The sequence below is a fragment of the Notothenia rossii genome (assembly GCF_949606895.1).
Source record: "Notothenia rossii genome assembly, chromosome: 1".
Classification (NCBI taxonomy): domain Eukaryota; kingdom Metazoa; phylum Chordata; class Actinopteri; order Perciformes; family Nototheniidae; genus Notothenia; species Notothenia rossii.
In genome coordinates, this window is record NC_136912.1 from 96833324 (window position 1) to 96848689 (window position 15366).

Genomic DNA, 15366 nt, shown 5'->3' on the forward strand with positions numbered 1-15366 from the left:
CAGCTCTCCTTCATGCTGGAAGTGACCCCAGCAGAGGATGGACTGTTTGCTGGGGATGAAACCCTGTGGTTGTCGAGCCCTGCTGACCCTCAGATATCAAACCAGGGTCTCATTGACGTTAATAATGATTCATAAATCACGGCATCTCAGATCAATCATGAGTGCATTTCTTTGTCTGGAGGAATACTCACATGTTGGACGATAGAGTCATCAACGTGTATTTTAGGGGTTCAGATCAGATGGTTTTATAAAAGCTTTCACACGTTTGATGCTGCTCTACTCTGAAGTTATGAGATGCTCACTTTCCTCCAGGTCTTAGGACTCATTCCTGCACCTCGGTCCTACAGCAGTTTATAGAAGCTACTGTTTTTAATCTCACCAGTTCTTTCTAGTTGCACCAATTTCAAGTCACGAATAATCAAAATGCTTTTCAGGTTTCAAGATTCAAGTCTGTATCGCCATGAGCTCAGCAGCTACAGAGGAAGTCTGTAAGTCTGGAGTCCTCCTCCAGCAGAGCAACATGAAACAGAGAGAACAGATCAAATAGTGCAACAGAATGTTTTGAGATGTGCAAGAAAATACAAATAGAAATAGTGCAAGAAGAGTCTGTATTCAAGTAAATGAAATATGATATATAAATAAATGACATGACATTGCATTTAGCTGAGGCTTTTATCCAAAGCGACTTACAATAAGTGCATAACAAGAAACAAACAGATGAATGTTATGCAGGGTTTATATTTACGTCGGAAATGACCATAACAGGGTTAGCCTATGTGTGGTCCTCTCAAACTCTCAAATCTCTTAAGATATGAGAAATGTTTTAATGTGGGCCAAATTTAAATAGATATTGCTAATCCTAAACATATCTCAAGTTAGCTACCATTAGCCGCCATTAGCCGCCATTAGCTACCATTAGCTACAATTAGCTGCCATTAGCTGCTACTGGCTAATGCTCACAACAGACCAATAGAGACGGCTGGTACCCGGTGTAGGAGCTGCTTTAAAGCTCTACAGTAAAGCTTTCTTTTGGGAGAAATGGAACTCAAAGAAAAACACTGTGGGCAAAACACAATAACAAACTATATTAGTTTTACTCAAATTTTAAGAAAACAGGCCGAGCTGTTCATAGAAATCAAATTACAGTCGGGAAGACATTGTAAGAAATAGCTGTTATGGCCCAAATGTTTTGTTGTTTCAGAAGTTAACTACACAAAATGATAGAAAATGTATTCAACTTCTTTTAGTTTAACTATTAAAATATGTATAAACTACCAGCAGGCAAGTCGTAAATGTAGTTAACCCTTTAACACCGGATACCTGAGGGTAGTATCAAAGCTTTGCTAATAATTCAACGTTTTATTTGAGATATTTCTAAAAGTGGACACAGTTTGCTGCTACGATATGATAGCATGTGGGAGATACACATTTAAATAAACAAAGAGAAAGATGAGTTATAAAGTCGGTAAGTTCAGTCTGTTCACAAATATCTATATTAAGTTCGGCTAACGTCAGCTGTTCATAACGGACCAATAAAGACTGACGTTAGCGGAGACACTTTTAAAAGCTCCACAGTAAAGCTTCCTGAGAGAGAAATCTACCTAAGCTATATCATGTGAAATATCACAACATTGAGATTATTTCAAAAGGAAAAACAGAAAGGAGACAGAGCCGGTATAAGAGGTTCAGTTACAGTCCAGAAGAAATTGTAAAATCATCCCTTTGCTTTTATAACAATATGAATAATAATAAAACATGGGATTTCCATAGCGCTTTTCCTAATGCTCAAAGACATAAAACCAGAACAGAAGCAAAACAAAGAAACATATAAACAGTAGTCCTAATGAAGTGTGGAGTAAAATGGGGGGGTTGTTGATCGGAGTTTGAAAGCTAGAGTGAACAAGTTGAGAGATATAGCCTAGCATGTGTTGTTGTTTCAGTAGTCAGCTAAACACAAAGGGCCAAAACTACTTGAATCACTTTTAATATGTGTATGAGCTACGGTTCAAAATGTAGTTCAACTAGTCCCGATACTGAATTCCTGAGCAACGTTTTGCTCAGTCATTCAACTTCTATTAAGAGGTCACATTAATTATTTCATTTGTAAGTCCAAAAGGGGTCAAAATAAGTCGGTTAACCCAAGAGAGAAACCCAGAGTCTGGTTCTGGTTCTGGGTTATGGTTCCCACCTCAGTCAAAAGCCAGGTTTTTTAAATAAACCCAATCAATGAAAACCCATTTCCGCGCCTGATTTTTGGCTCATTTTTTAAATTACAGCTTCCCAGGTGACACTGAACAGGCCTCAGCAATCTCTGTTCACCCATACGTTACACAAGTGCACACACTCAGAGGACCAGGCTCCAGAGAGGGAGAACTGGGGGACTCGAGACACCATTCAACCGTTAACCGCAAACAAGCAGAGAGGAAAGCCACACATTCTCACGTCCTGATTACAGCCGTCTGCTGTGACCGTGTTTCATCCAGAGACCGTGTTTCATCTAGAGACCGTGTTTCATCTAGAGACCATGTTTCATTCAGAGACCTCGTTTCATTCAGAGACCGTGTTTCATCTAGAGACCATGTTTCATCTAGAGACCATGTTTCATCTAGAGACCGTGTTTCATCCAGAGACCGTGTTTCATCTAGAGACCGTGTTTCATCCAGAGACCGTGTTTCATCTAGAGACCGTGTTTCATCTAGAGACCATGTTTCATCTAGAGACCATGTTTCATCCAGAGACCGTGTTTCATTCAGAGACCGTGTTTCATTGAGAGTCCGTGTTTCATCTAGAGACCATGTTTCATTCAGAGACCATGTTTCATCTAGAGACCATGTTTCATCCAGAGACCGTGTTTCATTCAGAGACCGTGTTTCATTGAGAGTCCGTGTTTCATCTAGAGACCATGTTTCATTCAGAGACCATGTTTCATCCAGAGACCATGTTTCATCCAGAGACCGTGTTTCATTCAGAGACCGTGTTTCATTCAGAGACCTCGTTTCATTCAGAGACCATGTTTCATCCAGAGACCATGTTTCATCCAGAGACCGTGTTTCATTCAGAGACCGTGTTTCATTGAGAGTCCGTGTTTCATCTAGAGACCATGTTTCATTCAGAGACCATGTTTCATCTAGAGACCATGTTTCATCCAGAGACCATGTTTCATCTAGAGACCATGTTTCATCTAGAGACCATGTTTCATCCAGAGACCATGTTTCATTCAGAGACCATGTTTCATTCAGAGACCGTGTTTCATCCAGAGACCATGTTTCATCCAGAGACCATGTTTCATTCAGAGACCATGTTTCATTCAGAGACCGTGTTTCATCCAGAGACCATGTTTCATCCAGAGACCATGTTTCATTCAGAGACCGTGTTTCATCCAGAGACCATGTTTCATCCAGAGACCGTGTTTCATTCAGAGACCGTGTTTCATTCAGAGACCTCGTTTCATTCAGAGACCATGTTTCATCCAGAGACCATGTTTCATCCAGAGACCGTGTTTCATTCAGAGACCGTGTTTCATTGAGAGTCCGTGTTTCATCTAGAGACCATGTTTCATTCAGAGACCATGTTTCATCTAGAGACCATGTTTCATCTAGAGACCATGTTTCATCCAGAGACCATGTTTCATCTAGAGACCATGTTTCATCTAGAGACCATGTTTCATCCAGAGACCATGTTTCATTCAGAGACCATGTTTCATTCAGAGACCGTGTTTCATCCAGAGACCATGTTTCATCCAGAGACCATGTTTCATTCAGAGACCATGTTTCATTCAGAGACCGTGTTTCATCCAGAGACCATGTTTCATCCAGAGACCATGTTTCATCCAGAGACCATGTTTCATTCAGAGACCGTGTTTCATTCAGAGACCTCGTTTCATTCAGAGACCATGTTTCATCTAGAGACCATGTTTCATCCAGAGACCGTGTTTCATTCAGAGACCGTGTTTCATTGAGAGTCCGTGTTTCATCTAGAGACCATGTTTCATTCAGAGACCATGTTTCATCCAGAGACCATGTTTCATCCAGAGACCGTGTTTCATTCAGAGACCGTGTTTCATTCAGAGACCTCGTTTCATTCAGAGACCATGTTTCATCCAGAGACCATGTTTCATCCAGAGACCGTGTTTCATTCAGAGACCGTGTTTCATTGAGAGTCCGTGTTTCATCTAGAGACCATGTTTCATTCAGAGACCATGTTTCATCTAGAGACCATGTTTCATCTAGAGACCATGTTTCATCCAGAGACCGTGTTTCATCCAGAGACCGTGTTTCATTCAGAGACCGTGTTTCATCTAGAGACCATGTTTCATCTAGAGACCGTGTTTCATTCAGAGACCATGTTTCATTCAGAGACCATGTTTCATTCAGAGACCATGTTTCATTCAGAGACCATGTTTCATCTAGAGACCATGTTTCATCCAGAGACCTCGTTTCATTCAGAGACCGTGTTTCATCTAGAGACCATGTTTCATCTAGAGACCATGTTTCATCCAGAGACCGTGTTTCATCTAGAGACCATGTTTCATCCAGAGACCGTGTTTCATTCAGAGACCATGTTTCATCCAGAGACCATGTTTCATCCAGAGACCATGTTTCATCTAGAGACCATGTTTCATCTAGAGATCATGTTTCATTCAGAGACCGTGTTTCATCTAGAGACCATGTTTCATCTAGAGACCGTGTTTCATCTAGAGACCATGTTTCATTCAGAGACCATGTTTCATCTAGAGACCGTGTTTCATCTAGAGACCATGTTTCATTCAGAGACCGTGTTTCATCTAGAGACCGTGTTTCATCCAGAGATCATGTTTCATTCAGAGACCGTGTTTCATCTAGAGACCATGTTTCATCTAGAGACCGTGTTTCATCTAGAGACCATGTTTCATTCAGAGACCGTGTTTCATCCAGAGACCGTGATTCATCTAGAGACCGTGTTTCATCCAGAGACCATGTTTCATCTAGAGACCATGTTTCATCTAGAGACCATGTTTCATCTAGAGACCGTGTTTCATCTAGAGACCGTGTTTCATCTAGAGACCATGTTTCATCCAGAGATCATGTTTCATTCAGAGACCGTGTTTCATCTAGAGACCGTGTTTCATCTAGAGACCATGTTTCATCTAGAGACCGTGTTTCATCTAGAGACCATGTTTCATTCAGAGACCGTGTTTCATCCAGAGACCGTGTTTCATCTAGAGACCGTGTTTCATCTAGAGACCGTGTTTCATCCAGAGACCATGTTTCATCTAGAGACCATGTTTCATCTAGAGACCATGTTTCATCTAGAGACCGTGTTTCATCTAGAGACCATGTTTCATCCAGAGACCATGTTTCATCTAGAGACCATGTTTCATCCAGAGACCGTGTTTCATCCAGAGACCATGTTTCATCCAGAGACCATGTTTCATTCAGAGACCGTGTTTCATCTAGAGACCGTGTTTCATCTAGAGACCATGTTTCATTCAGAGACCATGTTTCATCTAGAGACCGTGTTTCATCTAGAGACCGTGTTTCATCTAGAGACCGTGTTTCATCCAGAGACCGTGTTTCATCTAGAGACCATGTTTCATCTAGAGACCGTGTTTCATTCAGAGACCGTGTTTCGTCCAGAGACCGTGTTTCATTCAGAGACCATGTTTCATCCAGAGACCGTGTTTCATCCAGAGACCGTGTTTCATCTAGAGACCGTGTTTCATTCAGAGACCGTGTTTCATCTAGAGACCGTGTTTCATCCAGAGACCGGGTTTCATCTAGAGACCGTGTTTCATCCAGAGACCGTGTTTCATCTAGAGACCATGTTTCATCTAGAGACCATGTTTCATCTAGAGACCGTGTTTCATCTAGAGACCATGTTTCATCTAGAGACCGTGATTCATCTAGAGACCATGTTTCATCTAGAGACCATGTTTCATCTAGAGACCGTGTTTCATCTAGAGACCGTGTTTCATCTAGAGACCATGTTTCATCTAGAGACCATGTTTCATCTAGAGACCATGTTTCATCCAGAGACCGTGATTCATCTAGAGACCATGTTTCATTCAGAGACCGTGTTTCATCTAGAGACCATGTTTCATCTAGAGACCATGTTTCATCTAGAGACCATGTTTCATTCAGAGACCGTGTTTCATCTAGAGACCGTGTTTCATCTAGAGACCATGTTTCATCTAGAGACCATGTTTCATCTAGAGACCGTGATTCATCTAGAGACCATGTTTCATCTAGAGACCGTGTTTCATCTAGAGACCGGGTTTCATCTACAGACCGTGTTTCATCTAGAGACCGGGTATACTGTATGAAGGGTTTCATCCCGACTCTGACTCCTAACTGTCAATCACCGGCGCTCCACCTGGATCCCATTAACCTGCTGGGATGTGAGGAGCTTCCAGAGGGAGCGTCATGGATACCGCTGTTCAACGCCTCTAATAAAGCTGCTCATGTTGCCCCGTGTGAAAGAGATCCGCTGTGTGCCGACTCTAAAGCAAGGTGGAAGAAGTGCACAGACACTCTCTTTCCCAGCATGCTGCAGGAGATACAGAGAGAGCTTTATGCATCGGCTGTGTGTGTGTGTGTGTGTGTGTGTGTGTGTGTGTGTGTGTGTGTGTGTGTGTGTGTGTGTGTGTGTGTGTGTGTGTGTGTGTGTGTGTGTGTGTGTGTGTGTGTGTGTGTGTGTGTGTGGTAATCAGCCTCTGATCCAGAGCTGTTTGGTTTGACTCACCGGCAGATTCAGAGAGACGAAACTTCTTCTGAAAATATGGTAAACACTGTGGTTGTAAAAACTGACTAACTGCTGCAGCTCGACTGACGGACAGCTGGGCTCTGTCCAATAGTCCCAACTCAAAAGAGGTGCTAATCAAAGGCTAACATCTGAGCAGTTATCATTGTTTTTAAAAACCACAAAATACGTGTTTCCATCCCAGTTTAGATCTTCCGTTCCGCACAGCTCCGGCCTCTTGGATGTAAACAGAACGTTGCTGTTCCCATCCAAACGTCTACTCTGGCTTGGAGAGCAAAGCGTTATCGGCCGCTGAATCCCTCGCTTCCTGCCGCTTTGAGACAACTTTACTGTCTCAAAATTTCACTTTTTTCAAAAATAAATGTTTCTCTCAAAACGTCACTTTATTCTTTAACATTTTTTTTTTCTCCAAATGTTTTTTTCAAAAAAAGTGATTGTTTTCTCATTTGTTTCTCAAAATATTATTGTTTTACATTTTTTTCACTTTTTTCTCCATAATGTCCCTTTTCTCAAAATTCTCGTCTTCTTCAAATTTCAGAATTTCACAAAATGTAGTTTTGGAAAATCTAAAGATTTTCACTTTTTAAAACAAAACTCTGGATCTGACTTTTTGGTCTAGTCCTCAGCGTTCTGGTCCTGCTTTGGTTTGGGGGCCAAGAGGAGGATTTAATCAACTGGGACAGAGCTGGAGAGTAACAAAGTACATTCAAACACTGAACTCATAAACCAAACAAAAACACGAGCTGCAGATCATGTGCTAGCTCATTCTTCTTATAGCCACTGTTATCTTCTCTCATAAAAGATGCCCTCTGTCTTTCTAACTGTAAATGGTGTGATGAAGACGCTTTGTGACGCTGCAGAAGTGGGCGTGGTCAGATCTGAACTGGGTTGGGAAAAAACGACAGAAGCGGACTGGTCTAGTTTCCAGACTATATATGCTATGCTAAACTAATATTGTAAGAGTGATAATCTTTTATTTTAAGTCACGGAAAGGAAACAAATGAGACATGTATGGTTAACTGAATGTTAAGTGTTGATCTTCAGTCGGTAACCCTCACTTTCTCCCAGTCTTTATTGTCCTGGGCTTCTAGACTCGAGGCTGTAACAAGAGGAGAAGCTAACCTTAACCCAACACCCCCGACGCTTTACGAGGGGCTTTGGGAGCTGGCATCTGCGTGTGTGTGTGTGTGTGTGTGTGTGTGTGTGTGTGTGTGTGTGTGTGTGTGTGTGTGTGTGTGTGTGTGTGTGTGTGTGTGTGTGTGTGTGTGTGTGTGTGTGTGTGTGTGTGTGTGAGAGAGAGAGGTGGTGAAAGCTAACAGACACTGGATGAAGATCTCCTGCCACCTGCAGCCTCACGCAGTCCGAGAAACCTCCAAACTAAACACTGTGAAATAAGACGATATGAATGATGATATATACGATGATATGAGCTGAGGCACATTGACTACGTGTGGACCAGATGCATTTACACAGACGGAATAATAGGAACATTTTAAATAAAAAACACATCTGTGGAGCTACAGAGGTTCATAGCACATGCTAATCCATTCATAGTTACAACATTTAAATACAGGTTGCTAACTGTTTAACGAAATATGAGTGTCAACAAAATGCGTAATTAGCTGTTGTTGTTTATTTCTATTATTAACGTTATTTGTTTACACCACATATTTCTGTAATTGGTCACTCCTGGTAATTATAACATGGGTGTGTTTTTCAGGTATTTAGTCGACCTGTTGATTTGGTCCCCTTTCTTTCTGTTGACTTGTCCTGCTTTATGTGACCGTGCTGCTTTGTAGCTCAACATCAGCCACATTTTTAACTACAATTCTCTAAATTCTAAAATGTTTCTATCAAATTCCCAAAATTCCCCCAAAATTCTCAAAATCTTGAAAATCTGTATTTTTTCTCAAAATCTTGAAATTTTGAAATCTCATATTTTCTGCTAAATCTCGCAAATTGTGACTTATTTTCACAAAATCTCAAAAGTCGTTTTTTTGTTCAAGATTCTGACTTTTTTCTAAAATCTCAACGTTCTGGTCCTGCTTCAGTTATTGTTTGTTTTGTGGTCTTATGAAACATCGTGAAGCCCGAGAACATTAACACAGAGTTTCACTCTCCTTCGAGACAAACCATCTACATGTAGCTCCAATGAAAACTTAAATGAACTAAAAACTATGAAAGGAACATTTCAAAGCGTTCAAAGCGTTCAAAGCGTTCAAAGCGTTCGAAGCGTTCGAAGTGTTCAGAGAACTGTGGAGAGGAGAAACGGGAAATCAAAAAACACAAATGTTCTTATTATTGTCAACACAGACCTACCCTTCACATGATGGGATGAGGATCCTGGATTTAAATGTGATCTGTGTGTCTGCATGGTGTGTGTGTGTGTGTGTGTGTGTGTGTGTGTGTGTGTGTGTGTGTGTGTGTGTGTGTGTGTGTGTGTGTGTGTGTGTGTGTGTGTGTGTTTGTGAGTGTGTGTGTGTGTGTGTGTGTGTGTGTGTGTGTGTGTGTGTGTGTGTGTGTGTGTGTGTGTGTGTGTGTGTGTGCATGCCTGGTATGTGTGTGTGTGTGTCTGCATGCTGTGTGTGTGTGTGTGTCTGCATGCTGTGTGTGTGTGTGTGTGTGTGTGTGTGTGTGTGTGTGTGTGTGTGTGTGTGTGTGTGTGTGTGTGTGTGTGTGTGTGTGTGTGCATGGTGTGTGTGTATGGTGTGTGTGTGTGTGTGTGTGTGTGTGCATGGTGTGTGTGTGTGTGTGTGTGTGTGTGTGTGTGTGTGTGTGTGTGCGTGCGTGCGTGTGTGTGTGTGTGTGTGTGTGTGTGTGTGTGTGTGTGTGTGTGTGTGTGTGTGTGTGTGTGTGTGTAACTGTAGGGTGGTGCCCCCCCTCTGTAAGTGGCAGTAATTTCTCACGATTCATCAGTCCAGTCATTTTCTCTCTGAAGACGTCCGTTAGTCGCCGGCTTGTGGAATAAAAACACGTTTATCCCGTGACCTCGAGCTTCAGGAAACGCTTTGCTGTTCGGCCTTGAAACAGTGAGGGAGGTGTGTGTGTGTGTGTGTGTGTGTGTGTGTGTGTGTGTGTGTGTGTGTGTGTGTGTGTGTGTGTGTGTGTGTGTGTGTGTGTGTGTGTGAAACTGGAGGAGGTCTGGCCCTTCAATCTGCAGGATCAGGTTTGAGAGATCTCAGAATAATGCTCTCATCCATTTGGAAAAAGCTGGGGGAAGCAGCTGTGTGTTTGCCAGGCTGAGGTTTCCCTCCAGAGAAAATATTTACTTTCATAAAGAAACTCTGAGAGTATTTATGTCTCCGCCGTCGTGTCCTAACTGTGGTTTCTGTAGCTCTTGGCCCTCGGAGACTGTGGTTCTTTCAAAGGCTCCGTCCTGCAGGATTTATGGTCCAAATGTCTTTGTTTAGTTTAAGAGAAAGACTTTATCACGGGAGATTTCTGAGCCCTGAATGCATCTCTGTCTGAGCGCTGGTTTGGCTGCGCTGCCATCACAGATCCAGAGCATGGAAAGCTTCTCTCAGCCACACGGACTCAGCCAGGAGCAAAGACTCAGGCGCCACAAGAGATGCAGGAAACAGAAGAGATGTGTTTCAGACGTGTTGCAGAACGGCTTTATTTCATCCAGACGCTAATATCTCAACAACAATTCAATATCCATGTCCCCTTCAGGCTGAACGAATAACTCTGATCCTTTGACCTTTTAAGGTTCAAAGGTCATTGATGGTCATTCTGCAACAGAAGGAAATGCAGTCGCAGTCCATCGGAGGCCAACAGGTACCAGCCTCTTCCGTTTAGAGAACATTCAGCAGCTTGAGGAGCAGTGTTGGGAAAGTTAATTTAAAAAGTTACTAGTTACTTTATTAGCTACTAAATTATAAAAGTAACTAGAAACAAGTTACTTTACTTTAAAAATAATAACAATACAAATACAAATGTTTGTGTTGTTCTGGCACAGTAAGAGAAAAGACAACTCCCCACATGTACATTACTTAGGTGCTTCAGGAGATCGGCTTTGCTGTTATTCGATGTGGACGATGCTCTCTGTCCTGCACACAGTTTACATTTTACCGTAATATGTTGTGCGTCCTTTATCCCCACAAATTGAAAATAGTGGTTATATCTCCAAGTTGTAAATGCGCTGCCGCTCTCGCTGATACTTGCGTCTGCCATTGTGTGTGTGTGTGTGCTGGTGGTGGGTGTTGCCGTGTATAGAGGTTTCTCAATACTCAAATTTCCCCTCCTCGACTCCTTTCCTCGACTCCTATCCTCGAGACTTGGTGCCGCCCACAGGAGATGCGAGCGGAGGACTGAGGAGGGGAACCGAGGAGAGAGGAGGGGAAGCAGCAGGCGGTTCCTGGATGGTCGATCCTCGGTCCTCGAAGTGCATTTAGAGAAATGAGATGTCCTTCAACATGGCGCGCTGAAATTCATTTCCGGGTCACTACCGGAGGACCGAGGAGTCGAGGAGTCGAGGAGTCGAGGAGGGGAAATTTGAGTAGTGAGAAACCTCTTATGTGTGTGTGTTAGCAAGTGTTTGTGTGTCTGTGTATGTTCCCCATAAGGCAAGACCCGCCCAACTCTGTCTCTGATTGGCTTACCCTGAAATGTTACACCGCGTTAACCAATCATCACTCCTCTCTGGTTACTTTCACTTCTCCATGGTGCTGTGAGAGGACATCGCTGTATTCGCCTGTAAGTTACATCCGCAGGGAGATTCGGTTCAGTTCCATCACATAATGTAACGCAGTAACGCACCCATTTCAATCACAGTAACTATAACGGCGTTACTTAATGGGAATAGGTAACTAGTAACGTTATTAGTTACCGCAAAAAGTAGTTGCGTTCATAGCCGTGGGAACATGTTTCAAATGGGGGGTGCTGTGGGGATGACACCAGGGCTGGTTCTGACCAATGTGCTGCTCGGCAATATTTTAGCTGGCAATGAAAAACCTCTACAAAAGACCAATACACTGCAAAAAGAGAAATATATTGACATGGTGCACAGCTTATATAACAAGGCTTCACATTTATTATATATTATAACATGTTTTAATTGGGGGGGTGGACTTCACATCCTCTCGGGGGGTCCGGGGGTACCCCCCCGGGAAGATCTTTTTAACATTTTAAAGTAAAATGCTTCAATTTGGTGCACTTTGAGCGCCCAATTAGAGACTGATCTAGGGGGTACAACTCTAAACACCCATATGAAAAAGATCGGTTTGCATTTTATTAATCAAATAAGCAGGTATGTGAACATTTCCAATAACCTACCATAGCCAATAACAAATACATGTAACTTATTTTATTTGTGTTGTTCATTCATATCTTATTTTACCAGTTAACATTTATTTATTTATGTATATTTTAAAATCTCTCCAACTTTAAACAATATTTTTGGTTTACTGTCCTATAGTATACATTGGAACCTGTTTTTATTTATCCTAATAATTATAAAGGTGTGCCTTGGAAATATTTGTTTACATCAATTGTGATCAAAACGTTTGAGACCCACTGAGATAACTTTGACTAAAGTGAACTATCTAAGCCCTCAGAGTCCTTTACCTCACTGAGCCTCTCAGTCTGACAGGAGAGGACTCTCCCTCCACATTATTGTAGAAACAGCTTCTTATATCCGTTAGCGCAGCAGAAGCTAACAACAATCCCCGCCGGTACCGCGGTATCCCCTCTCTCTATCTCTCTCACTTTGGCTGTGAGCTGCGGGCGCCTGCTAAGCCAACACCCCCCACTTTCATCACTTACAGCGCCCATCGTACAGGGCAAATGGAAAATGTAACCGGGGTGAAAAGGGTGTTATCTTTACTTAATTATGAATGTTGTTACATCAAGGCTGAAAAATCGTTTTTTTTTAATTATATCTTGTGGAAGTGCAGATCCCCTGTCCTCCACCAGGGGGTGCTGCAGCACCCTCAGCACCCCTACTTCCCACGGCCCTGGTTGCGTTACAGTAATCAGTAACACTGATGAGGAGACATGGCAGCGTTTACTAAAAGCTGCAGAGCATAAGGTGTGTGTGTGTGTGTGTGTGTGTGTGTGTGTGTGTGTGTGTGTGTGTGTGTGTGTGTGTGTGTGTGTGTGTGTGTGTGTGTGTGTGTCTGTGTGTGTGTGTCTCTGTATGTGTGTGTGTGTGTGTGTGTGTGTGTGTGTGTGTGTGTGTGTGTGTTTGTGTGTGTGTGTGTGTGTGTGTGTGTGTGTTTGTGTGTGTGTGTGTGTGTGTGTGTGTTTGTGTGTGTGTGTGTGTTTGTGTGTGTGTGTGTGTGTTTGTGTGTGTGTGTGTGTGTGTGTGTGTGTGTGTGTGTTTGTGTGTAGGTGTTGGAGATCAGAGTGGAGGGGGGGGGGGGGGGTCAGTGAAAGCTGAGTGATGGTTAATGGGATGGAGGGTCTTCAGAGGTCAGGACATCTCAAAGACCCCCTCAGTGTGTAAGACCCCCTCTAATGTCTTAATACCTGGATCAGAACATGACCTGGAGGCACCAAACAGAGTCCTGGGGGGAAACTCTCTCCCCCATCTTAACCCTCCTCTCTCCCCATCTTAACTCTCCTCTCTCCCCATCTTAACTCTCCTCTCTCCCCCATCTTAACCCTCCTCTCTCCCCCATCTTAACCCTCCTCTCTCCCCATCTTAACCCTCCTCTCTCCCCCATCTTAACCCTCCTCTCTCCCCATCTTAACCCTCCTCTCTCCCCCATCTTAACCCTCCTCTCTCCCCATCTTAACTCTCCTCTCTCCCCCATCTTAACCCTCCTCTCTCCCCCATCTTAACCCTCCTCTCTCCCCCATCTTAACCCTCCTCTCTCCCCCATCTTAACTCTCCTCTCTCCCCCATCTTAACTCTCCTCTCTCCCCCATCTTAACTCTCCTCTCTCCCCCATCTTAACTCTCCTCTCTCCCCCATCTTAACCCTCCTCTCTCCCCCATCTTAACCCTCCTCTCTCCCCCATCTTAACCCTCCTCTCTCCCCCATCTTAACTCTCCTCTCTCCCCCATCTTAACCCTCCTCTCTCCCCCATCTTAACCCTCCTCTCTCCCCCATCTTAACCCTCCTCTCTCCCCCATCTTAACCCTCCTCTCTCCCCCATCTTAACCCTCCTCTCTCCCCCATCTTAACTCTCCTCTCTCCCCCATCTTAACTCTCCTCTCTCCCCCATCTTAACCCTCCTCTCTCCCCCATCTTAACCCTCCTCTCTCCCCCATCTTAACTCTCCTCTCTCCCCCATCTTAACCCTCCTCTCTCCCCCATCTTAACCCTCCTCTCTCCCCCATCTTAACTCTCCTCTCTCCCCCATCTTAACTCTCCTCTCTCCCCCATCTTAACCCTCCTCTCTCCCCCATCTTAACTCTCCTCTCTCCCCCATCTTAACCCTCCTCTCTCCCCCATCTTAACCCTCCTCTCTCCCCCATCTTAACCCTCCTCTCTCCCCCATCTTAACCCTCCTCTCTCCCCCATCTTAACTCTCCTCTCTCCCCCATCTTAACTCTCCTCTCTCCCCCATCTTAACCCTCCTCTCTCCCCCATCTTAACCCTCCTCTCTCCCCCATCTTAACCCTCCTCTCTCCCCCATCTTAACCCTCCTCTCTCCCCATCTTAACTCTCCTCTCTCCCCCATCTTAACCCTCCTCTCTCCCCCATCTTAACCCTCCTCTCTCCCCCATCTTAACTCTCCTCTCTCCCCCATCTTAACCCTCCTCTCTCCCCCATCTTAACCCTCCTCTCTCCCCATCTTAACTCTCCTCTCTCCCCCATCTTAACCCTCCTCTCTCCCCCATGTTAACCCTCCTTTCTCTCCCTTCTCAACCCTCCTTTCTCCCCCATCTTACCCCCCCTGCTCTTACATTAATGTCTCAGAGTACCGATTTACGACATTCAACTGCAATAAAGATACAGAGAAAACCTCCTGAGAATGTTCCAAACTTGTTGTTGATATTTGGAATGGGTAGATTGGGTTTTAGCTCATGGATGGAAAGATGTTGATATTTGGAATGGGTAGATTGGGTATTAGCTCATGGATGGAAAGATGTTGATATTTGGAATGGGTAGATTGGGTATTAGCTCATGGATGGAAAGATGTTGATATTTGGAATGGGTAGATTGGGTTTTAGCTCATGGATGGAAATATGTTGATATTTGGAATGGGTAGATTGGGTATTAGCTCATGGATGGAAAGATGTTGATATTTGGAATGGGTAGATTGGGTTTTAGCTCATGGATGGAAATATGTTGATATGTGGAATGGGTAGATTGGGTTTTAGCTCATGGATGGAAATATGTTGATATGTGGAATGGGTAGATTGGGTATTAGCTCATGGATGGAAAGATGTTGATATTTGGAATGGGTAGATTGGGTATTAGCTCATGGATGGAAATATGTTGATATTTGGAATGGGTAGATTGGGTATTAGCTCATGGATGGAAATATGTTGATATTTGGAATGGGTAGATTGGGTTTTAGCTCATGGATGGAAAGATGTTGATATTTGGAATGGGTAGATTGGGTATTAGCTCATGGATGGAAAGATGTTGATATTTGGAATGGGTAGATTGGGTTTTAGCTCATGGATGGAAATATGTTGATATTTGGAATGGGTAGATTGGGTATTAGCTCATGG